The 10,418-nt window shown below is 41.6% G+C and overlaps 1 long non-coding RNA gene across 2 annotated transcripts; it reads right to left on the bottom strand.

Moving 5' to 3' along the window:
• Positions 1 to 3,878: 3,878 nt before the first annotated feature.
• On the bottom strand, positions 3,879 to 9,017 carry LOC311035000. Of its 2 annotated transcripts, XR_014599664.1 has the most exons (6): positions 8,954 to 9,017; positions 8,085 to 8,243; positions 6,790 to 6,968; positions 6,193 to 6,301; positions 5,026 to 5,620; positions 3,879 to 4,991 (listed from the first exon to the last, which is right to left on the bottom strand). It is a non-coding gene; the product is annotated as an uncharacterized lncRNA (long non-coding RNA). The 2 variants fall into 2 exon arrangements; XR_014599663.1 differs by having other exon boundaries at positions 3,879 to 5,620.
• Positions 9,018 to 10,418: the final 1,401 nt, after the last annotated feature.

Raw genomic sequence — 10,418 nt, 5'->3', positions numbered from 1 at the left:
AACTGTATGAAGAGCATGTGTGGAGGTCTGGAGCTGAGGGTCAATCTATGGAGCGTGTGGGCATCAGAGGCCGCACTCCAGTCAACCTCGATCAGCTGACCTCTGGTGTGAATCACTGAGGAGTCGACGGTCCCTTCCTTGGGAAGCGGAGTGAGCGGCGTCATAGCCACACTCCTTTGGGCCCGGATAGACTGGCATCAGTACTGTGCTGTGTCAAGTTGGATGGTGTCACAGCTGACGGAATGACTGACTGTACGGTGTGTACGGTGTGTACATATGCCTGAGGTGGACTGTCTAGCATGGTAATATGCCTCCATGTTAATTATGTTGTTCAGATCCCTGTGCATCAATTCAATCTTAACTTAAGTTGGACAATGATTTAACTATCAAATATTTTAGATGTACAGTGTGTGAGTTGGATGCAGTATTTGAATGTTTATGCAGTCTTCTCGAGTAAGGTCCAGAAGATGTCTCATAATGTAGCCTACCTGCGCCCAGTGATGATGAGTGAGCCCTGACTGGAGACTGACCCCACATGGTTTATTAGTGTGTTTTATTTTTACACTGAATTGATTGTTTTTGTGTGTTTTGCTGAATTCAATAGCTTTTTGTGTGTTTTGGCTTTGCAAAATATGAGGACACATTTTTAAACTTTGTGGGGAGTTATGTAACCAGGTAGACCTGTTACTATGGCAGCATCAGCCAGGTGCTCCTTGTTTCAAATTAAGGGTGGGGTTTATTGTCACAGGAGATAAAAGGGCTGGGCTGCTTTCATTCAGGGGATCCCCGAGCTTGCTGTAAGGTTGGCGTGCCTGAGGAGGACAAGAGCTGGAAGGCATGGCGTTTCTAAATGTGTCGGCATATTGGCCACCTGGTGAATTAGTAAGTTATGGTAAAGAGTATGCCCTTATTCCATGCTGTGCTCCTTCTCCTCCTCTGTTATGCCAGCCCAATGTATGGTATTGTATGTGTTTGGTTATTATGATTGTTGGGTTTTAGTCTAGTGTGTATTTTAAAAGTTTGAATACTTTATACAATGTTGGATATTCAAGAAGGATGTGTTTATGAAGGAAAAATAATAAACAGCCTTTTTTTTAATAAAGTCATTCTATGTCTTATTTCCATGCTCATCCTTGGTTAAACGAACCTGTGCATTGCATTGTTAAAGAGGACCTTCCCTCTAGAAAAAGGTGGCGTAGTCTAGTAGGCATTATATATTTTATTATTATTCCCTCTAACAGCCCCCCCTGCTACATTTATAACATGGTAAAGCAAACGATTTAATGCTCAAATAACCTGGTGAATACAGTGGATTCGTTTTTAGATCGACCTGGGATTTTATAATTGTGTACTGGGCTGTCTGTATCCTGCAGCTTGGGCTTAAAGCTAACAACAGTCCATCTTAGTCAAATGTAATGATTCATAAATATACTCACTGATCACTGTCATACTCCTTAGAATGTTTAGCTTAGTTTAAGGGTCTGATTTGTTGAAAATAGCTGATCAACAAGCTTGTAGATCAGCTATTTTCAAATAGTTGATGTATAGGGTGTATAGTGGTGGTTACAGGTCAATCACTAAACACCGACGGAGAGCTGTGTTGGTAAAGCCAGGTTATTCATATCTTTTCATACATTTTCAATTTTTCATGCAAGTATGGACATAATGGTGTCAACATGGCAAAAAAGCGCTGGTAGTCGGTACACCTGGTTTCTGCTGGGAACAGGGTTCGATTCCCTGCAGCGCTGTGCTTACTGTTTCACCTTTGTCCTGTTGTGTATGTTTACATACAATGTTAGCACTCAATTCATGATTCATAATAGCTGAATGCACTTTTTATGCAAAGCTGTTCATGTGAAAGATGGTTGCATACTGAGCAACACAGAATATTCACCACATGCTGACTGCAGGTTTTAATTTCATACCTTGAATTAGGGTTTTCATTGTGTACATTGCACTGTAAGTCCCACAGATGCTCACTCATGCACTTTGATGTCATTATTGAATGCACGTCATCCTCAAAATGTAGGAACATTATTTTGTTTTTATTTATATATTGTACAATTATTTCACACCTATTTGTGTTTGCTATTAGCCTACAGCCTATATTATGTGTGCAGTGTGCTTGAGAGATACATAGGGAGTCAAGCAAAGTTGAGCTTTTTGCAAACTGAAAAATGAAATGTTGAGAAATGTGCATCAACAGAAGTAGCTATTGCATGCAAGCAATCAAACTCATCTGTGTCACATATTTGGGATCCATACTCCCCCTTCTTAGAAACGCTCGTTTTAACATTTCAGTGCTTTTTGAAAATATTCGGCAGAAGGGAACAACAAACACTTCAGTTAAAATAAGGTGACCGTTATTTAAAATGATTAAGCAACAAAAACAGAACAATTTGATGGAGTTCCCATACCGGGAGTCGAACCCGGGCCACCAGGGTGAAAAACAGGAATCTTAATTGTTAGGTTATGGAACCATCTGACACCAGACGACTTCCAGGAAATACTAATATTTTGGTCTCATGTTGTTGCTAAACTGCTGTTTGGACGCCATCTAGTGTCCATCAGCAGACACTACATCTGTCTGAGGATATGGGTCTAAAATGTATTTCAGATTTTAAATATTTTTTACACTAGGTTAGGGGTCTTCAACAGGCCTTATGTAATCAGTTGTATTTACATCAGTATGTTCATGTAGTTTATCATGTCATTAAATCATTTCTACTTTGGTACTTGGTACTTGGTACTTCTCTTTGAAAAAAAGCAAGACTCTCCCCACTGACATTGGCAAGACACACCATCTCCGCTTTACGAAATGATTTAATGTCAGACCAGAATACAGGATGACATCTTCTACTCTGTTAAAAAATGTCCTGGGGGGGGTCCCCAGAAAAAAAAAGTTATTATTATTATGTATAAGTAAAGCCTGATAAAAGTGTCAAACTCCCCAAATCCACCAGAATACTCTGTTAAAAACTTCCGGGGGGGGGAAACGATCAAAAACGACGTTCATATAACATTACGCCAATACGCCGTGCATACGACGTCCGATCATTTAACATTACGCCCACACGCCGTGCATACGACGTCCATACGACGTCCGAGTCGGACCGCACCTTTTGCAAAAACCCATCAAAAACAACGTTCATTTAACATTACGCCCACACGCCATGCAAACGACGTCCATACGACGTCCGATCATTTAACATTACGCCCACACGCCGTGCATACGACGTCCATACGACGTCCGAGTCGGACCTCACCTTTTGCAAAAACCATCAAAAACACCGTTCATTTAACATTACGCCCACACGCCGTGCAAACGACGTCCATACGACGTCCGATCATTTAACATTACGCCCACACGCCGTGCATACGACGTCCATACGACGTCCGAGTCGGACCTCATTAATGTCAGCTGCGTCAAAGAAGAGGCAGACCTCGTCGCTAAAAGACGCTGATGGGATTACTGAAAATGAATTCAGAAATGATGCTTCCCCTCCCTCTAAATCAATATGATTTCTATTAACTACCATAAAGAATATAATGTAAAGCAGGCTAAAATAATTATATCAACAGGGGATATAGCAGGGACATTAGCTGTTATTATTATTATTAAGCATTGATAACTACATAAACACACTGATGTAAATACAATTGACTACAAAAGGCCTGTTGAAGGCCCCTAACCTAGTGTAAAATCTGAAATACATTTTACACCCATATCCTCAGACAGGTGTAGTGTCTGCTGATGGACACTAGATGGCGTCTAAACAGCAGTTTTTAGTCTTTTTAGTCAGTCTGTCCAAAAAGAGGGTTAAACACTCAAACACACACCAAACACACATACACAAAACGTCCTTTTAAAAGCTGTTTATTTAAGATGTGACGGATGTCAACACAACAATCAGAAGGGAACAACAAACACTTCAGTTAAAATAAGGTGACCGTTATTTAAAATGATTAAGCAACAAAAACAGAACGATTTGATGGAGTAATAACCAAGAATTAAACATGACTAAAATACAATAATTATGGGTCATCAACCAACTGTAATCACAAAGAGACACAAGACACAATTAAGGGAACATCTTTATCAGCTAACAGTATGGAAACTGTATAAGGCTATAAATATGATTTGTAATCAAACTGTACAATTTATTCAGTTTAATACAAAAATGTACCAATCTGGTATTCACACTGTCAGAAAATATATTAAGAGATTAAGCATCATTAGAATAATCTCATTGCGTTTACATACAAATTATAAATTATCAATACAAATAATCAGTTCTTCTTTACCTACATATTCATAATTTGTCACAGTCAAGTCCTGACAGTACTGTTTATCTGTGCTGTCGGGCAGAAACCAGCACACCACAATACTGCCACTTAAAGTGGTGACTTTATGCATTGTCAGACACTTGAATGTGTCCTTACTTATATTATCATCACTTTACCCAACTACAGCTCAAGTGGAGTTAGGAGGTTTTTGACCATTCATGTTTTTCCATCTGACTTTGTCATTCTAATCAATGATGGAAAAAACAGCAGATAGGCGGGTTGACCGACAGTTTGAGGATACAATGGACTTAGGAGGTTTAGTATTTAAGCACGTTTGAATACTTTTCATTGGTTCAATATTTGTAAAACCCACACACAGACATAAAGGGTGTTCAACAGCACTGTTTTATGAAAAAAAAAAAAAAAAAAGTAGAGAAATGGAGATAGCTGGTTTCTGCCCGATAGCGACATGATGGTATGTATGTATGGTATGTATGAATGGTACTGCATTATAAAATACAACATATTAATACAAATGGCTTACAAGGCCACTGTGGGCTGATGGCTAGATAATGATTCTATGGTGACAGCCCAGAACAGAAAATCTCACAAGTTCAATTCCCAAGACAGCTAGTTTATCTATCCTGGCAATGTTTCTTTGACACAGTACCTCTAGTACGACTGGTTTTATATCCTACCAGGACCTCTAGTACTGCTGGTTTTATGTCCTACCAGGACCTCATGTACTGCTGGCTTTATATCCTACCAGGGCCTCTAGTACTGCTGGTTTTATGTCCTACCAGGACCTCATGTACTGCTGGCTTTCTATACTGCTGGCACTGACAGATCTAACCTGTCAGTGATTACACCAGGAGAATACCAGGTTAACCACTTAAACCCTCGATATACACAGTGAAACGGACCTGAGTTGCAACTGTACTTGTCTGCTCTCGTTTCCTTTTACACCAAATCTCTTTGTCAGAAATAGCTGATCTCCAAGGTCACAACCCATCGCATTTTGACGCGTCATGAGCTTGGACATCAGCTATTTCTGGTAAACGTTCCCCCAGAACAGTGAAATTTGGGGTTCAAGCGCTGAGTGGTCCGGTACTACGCTGTGCTCCTGGGCGATGGCCGCCAGCTCCTTCAGGAACTCGGCGTACAGGATGACGGCGAACACTCTGCTCCGGGCCTGGGGGGGATGGGCGGGCGGGCAGGCGGGGGGTGATGGGTGGGCAGGGGGGCAAGATGGAGCCATCCACCAGTCTAGAACCATGTGACGGTATGCCAGGCTGCGCTGTGAAGTCATCACCTGGAGACGACTGGAGCAGCTCTGAGAGAGAGAGAGAGAGAGAGAGAGAGAGAGAGAGAGATAACATAGTTAAATGAAAATGTATTTTAAGTTAACTATCAGGGGTTCACCCTCAGGGTTCCTTGAGGGGGCTACAATTAAAATGGACCCTTACATGTTTGTAACTCTTGAAGCGTACAAATACAACAAAATGGACCATTTGGTTCTATTTGTACACTCTCAGAGTTATGGGGGCCTTTGAGATTAAAACGTCTGAGAACCACTGGTCTAGAGGGGTAGTCGACTCCATAGATCATGGTACTAAGTCTTAGACCTGAGGCCCATTCTAAAAAATGCCTTCTAAATCCATTTCTGGGGTTAGGGGCTTTGCCCAACATATTGAAGATTAATTATGGCAGGAATTGTATTGAGGCCCTCAAAAGCCCGAAAGCATTTGGTTCTAACATTGGTTCTCAAAGTGGGGTCTGGCCACTCCGGGGACCTTCAGGGGTCCTTGAGGCGGTTCCTGAGTAAAAAGAATGACACATAAAAACCTGTGTGTGTGTGTGTGTGTGTGTGTGTGTGTGTGTGTGCGCGCTCGCGTGTGTGATTACCTCTGATCTTCATGTCTTTAGCCAGTAGGAACCTCCATAGTGACAGCTGGCCATTCTGGTCTGCTGGACACACACTGTTCTATCTGCACACACACACTGAAACTAGCACCTACACACACACACACACACACACACACACATACACACACATTTTTATTTGTGCTTTATCCTTTTAAATTTGTTTTAAATATATTTTTCTGGCTTTTATGTCGTTATTTATAGCTTATAGTGGAGATGGACAGGAAACAGGGAGAGAGAAGGGGCGAGACATGCAGTAAAGATCACCGGGAACGGGACTCGAACCCGCAATGCACTGTCAGGCTACATTGGAGCCTAAGTGCCAAAGTGTTTTATCCTTTTGACTGATAATTATTGTACAAATATATCTTCATGTATGTGCGTTTTTTTCCTATAAAAACATCAATCAATCAATCAATGTCTGCGTGTTTACCTGGTATAATGTGCAGTGATGTTGAGCTGGTAGTGTGTGTGTGTGTGTGTGTGTGTGTGTGTGTGTGTGTGTGTGTGTGTGTGTGTGTGTGTGTGTGTGTGTGTGTGTGTGTGTGTGTGCGCGTGCGTGCATGCGTGTGTGTTTACCTGGTACCGTGTGCGTACGTTGGGCTGGTATTGTGCGTGTGTGTTGAGCAGGAAGTCTTTGAGAAGGGGTTGCGGGTACGACGCCAGCTGAGCCAGCAGGCCGGTGAGCAGCAGGTTGACAGAGATGGAGTTCTCTAGAAGGTTCTCCAGACGAGACAACAGAACACTGAGGAACGGGCCTGATGGGAAGCAACAACCAATAATGGATTGGAGCAGCGAAAATTAACATGAATGGCTGCATGAATGAATGAATGCATAATGAACGAACATTTTTATTTTCGTGTCTGGCTGCCTCAACCAGTGGTGGAAAAAGTATTTACATATTTTACTCAAGTAAAAGTATCAATACTGCAATGTAGAAATACTCTGTTACAAGTAATTAAAAAATTACTTGAGTAAAAGTACAAAAGTATTGGTATCAAAATGTACTTAAAGTACCAGAAGTAGAAAGTACTCATTATGCAAAATGTCCCTTTTCAAATGTATAAAAATCTTTTGAAAATAGCAAGATCTACAAGCTCACAATGCGACGCATTGTGAGCTTGTAGATCGGCTATTTTCAAATGGCCCAAATGTATATAGGGCTGAAGTGGGTAATGTATGTTTTGTAATAATAATCAAAATATACAAAGTAACTTAAGTTTTTGGATAAATGTAGTGGAGTAAAAGTACAATATTTGGATCCGATATGTAGTGGAGTAGAAGTAAAAGTATTGGAAATTGTAATTACTCAAGTAAAGTACAAATAACTCAAAATTGTACTTATGTACAGTACTTAAGTAAAGGTCCAGTTACTTTCCACCACTGGCCTCAACACAGCCCATCCCTGAAGGCAGTGGTTCTCAAACGTTTTCATGTCAAGGACCCCCAAATTGACACTTATTAGCCCACGGACCCCCATTTGAAAAGATATGCCAGGGACCCCCATAAGAGAAGATTTTTTTACGGCTCTAGCAGTGATTCTCAACCATTTTAATTTCAAGGACCCCCAGTTTGACATGCGTTAGGGCTACGGACCCCCATTTAATGGCACTTCTATCACTTGGACCCCAATTTACATTGTAAAATGTATGTCAATTTAACTCTGAGAGTATACAAATGGAACCAAATGGACCCTAACGGGTCCATTTGATTCCATTTGTATACTCTCAGAGTTACAGACCCATAAGGGTCCATTTGGTGCCTAATCTATCATTTAGCTGGGGACCCCCTGGAACTCCCTCAAGGACCCCTGGGGGTCCCCGGACCCCACTTTGAGAGCCAATGCCTTAAGGGGTGCGTGCGTGCCTTCTCACCTGCTCCTTTGGGCCAGTGTATGTGCTCAGAGTGTGAGTGTGTGTGGACACCAGGAGGGCATGAGGAGCAGCAGAGAGGAGGCGCAGGAGGAGTAGACGTCTCTCTGTGTGAGAGAGGAGCGCTCCCTCACACCCAGATGCTCACATGGGATCAGATACCTACACACAAACACAATTCACACACTATTAAGGTTATAATTTCACCTGGACAAATGGCCCACGCATAAAAGCAAGCGCTCCTCTTTCAATTTCCCTGGAATGCCAATTTCCCTGTGACATATACGGTAAGTGAAGTCTGTGTGTGTGTGTGTGTGTGTGTGTGTGTGTGTGTGTGTGTGTGTGTGTGTGTGTGTGTGTGTGTGTGTGTGTGAGTGTGTGAGAGTCTTGAGGCCTATTCATCTGACCACACACTGTACATCTTAAGCCCCTTGCACATAGAGTCTGACTTCTTCACACACAGAAGGATGTTTCTCACATTTAAAGGGTTAGTTCAGATTTGGTACATCAAGGTACATCACAATGGACACATTACAAAGACACATTGCAAGGCATTAATGGAGAGGATTAACTAACTAAATCAAAACGAAAATAAACATTTCCAAATGCAAAAAGTGCAATCACAGATTAAACATTACAACAGGAGCTTTTAACACTAAAGGGAGTAGCAAGGATACTGTTGAAACACTACAGGACATGTTTGTGAGCAGCAGTAATGGCTACCATGGATCCGACTGCTTAGACCCAGATTCACTACACACAACAAACTACTACAAAATCACAACATTTCTGGCATAAAACCAGGACAAACTTTGTTTTATATTACAAAGTGCTCATATTGAACATGTTTCATGTTCTAATGTTCCATTTACCTGAACAAACAGGGAAAAACGGGAGACAGAGTCAGTTTTGGTGTTGTTCAATCTCTCTTCCTTGTGCATCCGAAGAAAGACAGTCACCTGACCACCCAAAGCTACCTGTCTCAGACAATTTTGCCACCTTGTGGCGGAAAGTGGGATAGGTCTGTTCCTAAAATATATAGTTACCTGCTCATTCCATTACACAATTAAGGCTCTCAAAAATACAAAGAACACATACATAATAAACAAAAATGTGACTATACATTTGTGTATGTCACAGATGCACAAAGACCACAGCTTTAAATATAAATCTCCTCAACTGGGAAAGTCTGGTTCCTTCAGTGTCCTCTAACCGGGACACGCATCCACACCATATGTATTTTATTTGTGTGTATATATATATATATACAGTAGGCCTACTGTATACAGTAATATATATTTTTTTTATTTATTGGCGAGTGTGAGTGTATGGGTTCTATTACTATGGAGGAAGTCCATAGGTCCAAAAATAAAAAATAAAAATACCACTATATTACTCTTCTTACAGTGAAATAATATTATATCAAATAGCTTTTAACTGAAGTTTTACATGGTATGACATCACTTCAACCTAGGTGGCATAGTCAACTTTATTATTTCACTATTTCAAATATCATATACTATCTTATTCTATATTAAAATTGCCTTGAGAGTGGGACGAAGGTTGATGGTGGGCGGTGGACGTCACAATCGTAACATGCAGACCTGCGAGGCGCACCGTCCACACCAAACTTGGCACAAACACTATTCGGGTTCTGCCATGACAATAGTCACACCAGGGTCCGCGTGTGACCCCCAGGGGCCCCTGGGTGCCACGGGTGCACCGTTGCTCCAATCCGCACCAAACTTGGCAGAAACACTGTTCAGGGGTCCACCATGATAATATTCACACCAGGGGAATCAATTTCTGTAGGCCTACTTTTAGCGTTTTAATGGATGAAATGTACCCATCCTTTTCCAATGCTAGTAAAGCAAGCCTGATAAAGGTATCAAACTCACAAAATTCACCAAAACACAGGACATTACTACTATATCTATATCTATATATCCCCCCCCCCAAAAAAATGTGTAAATCCAAATGTATGGAATGGAATGCCACCATTTTACTAATTCATTTTCAGTAAACCCATCAGTGTCTTTTGCGACATCGTATGGACGTCTTTTTGCAACGGTGGTTAGAATGGGGAGAGAGCATAGGGCCGTCTGACTAGGACGTCGTATGGACGTTGTTTGGACGTCTTTTTACGACGGTGGTTTAGAGTGGAGAGAGAGAGCGAGAGAGCAGAGACAAACGGCGCACTCTGACTAGGACGTCGTATGGACGTTGTTTGGACGTCTTTTTGCGACGGTGGTTTTAGTGGGGAGAGAGAGCAGGGGCAAACGGCGCACTCTGACTAGGACGTCGTATGGACGTTGTTTGGACGTCTTTTTGCGACGG

The sequence above is a fragment of the Gymnoscopelus microlampas genome (assembly GCF_963454915.1).
Source record: "Gymnoscopelus microlampas genome assembly, chromosome: 19".
In the NCBI taxonomy this organism is placed as follows: domain Eukaryota; kingdom Metazoa; phylum Chordata; class Actinopteri; order Myctophiformes; family Myctophidae; genus Gymnoscopelus; species Gymnoscopelus microlampas.
Note: the sequence above shows the minus strand (reverse complement) of the source record. Positions and strands in the feature narration are given on the sequence as shown.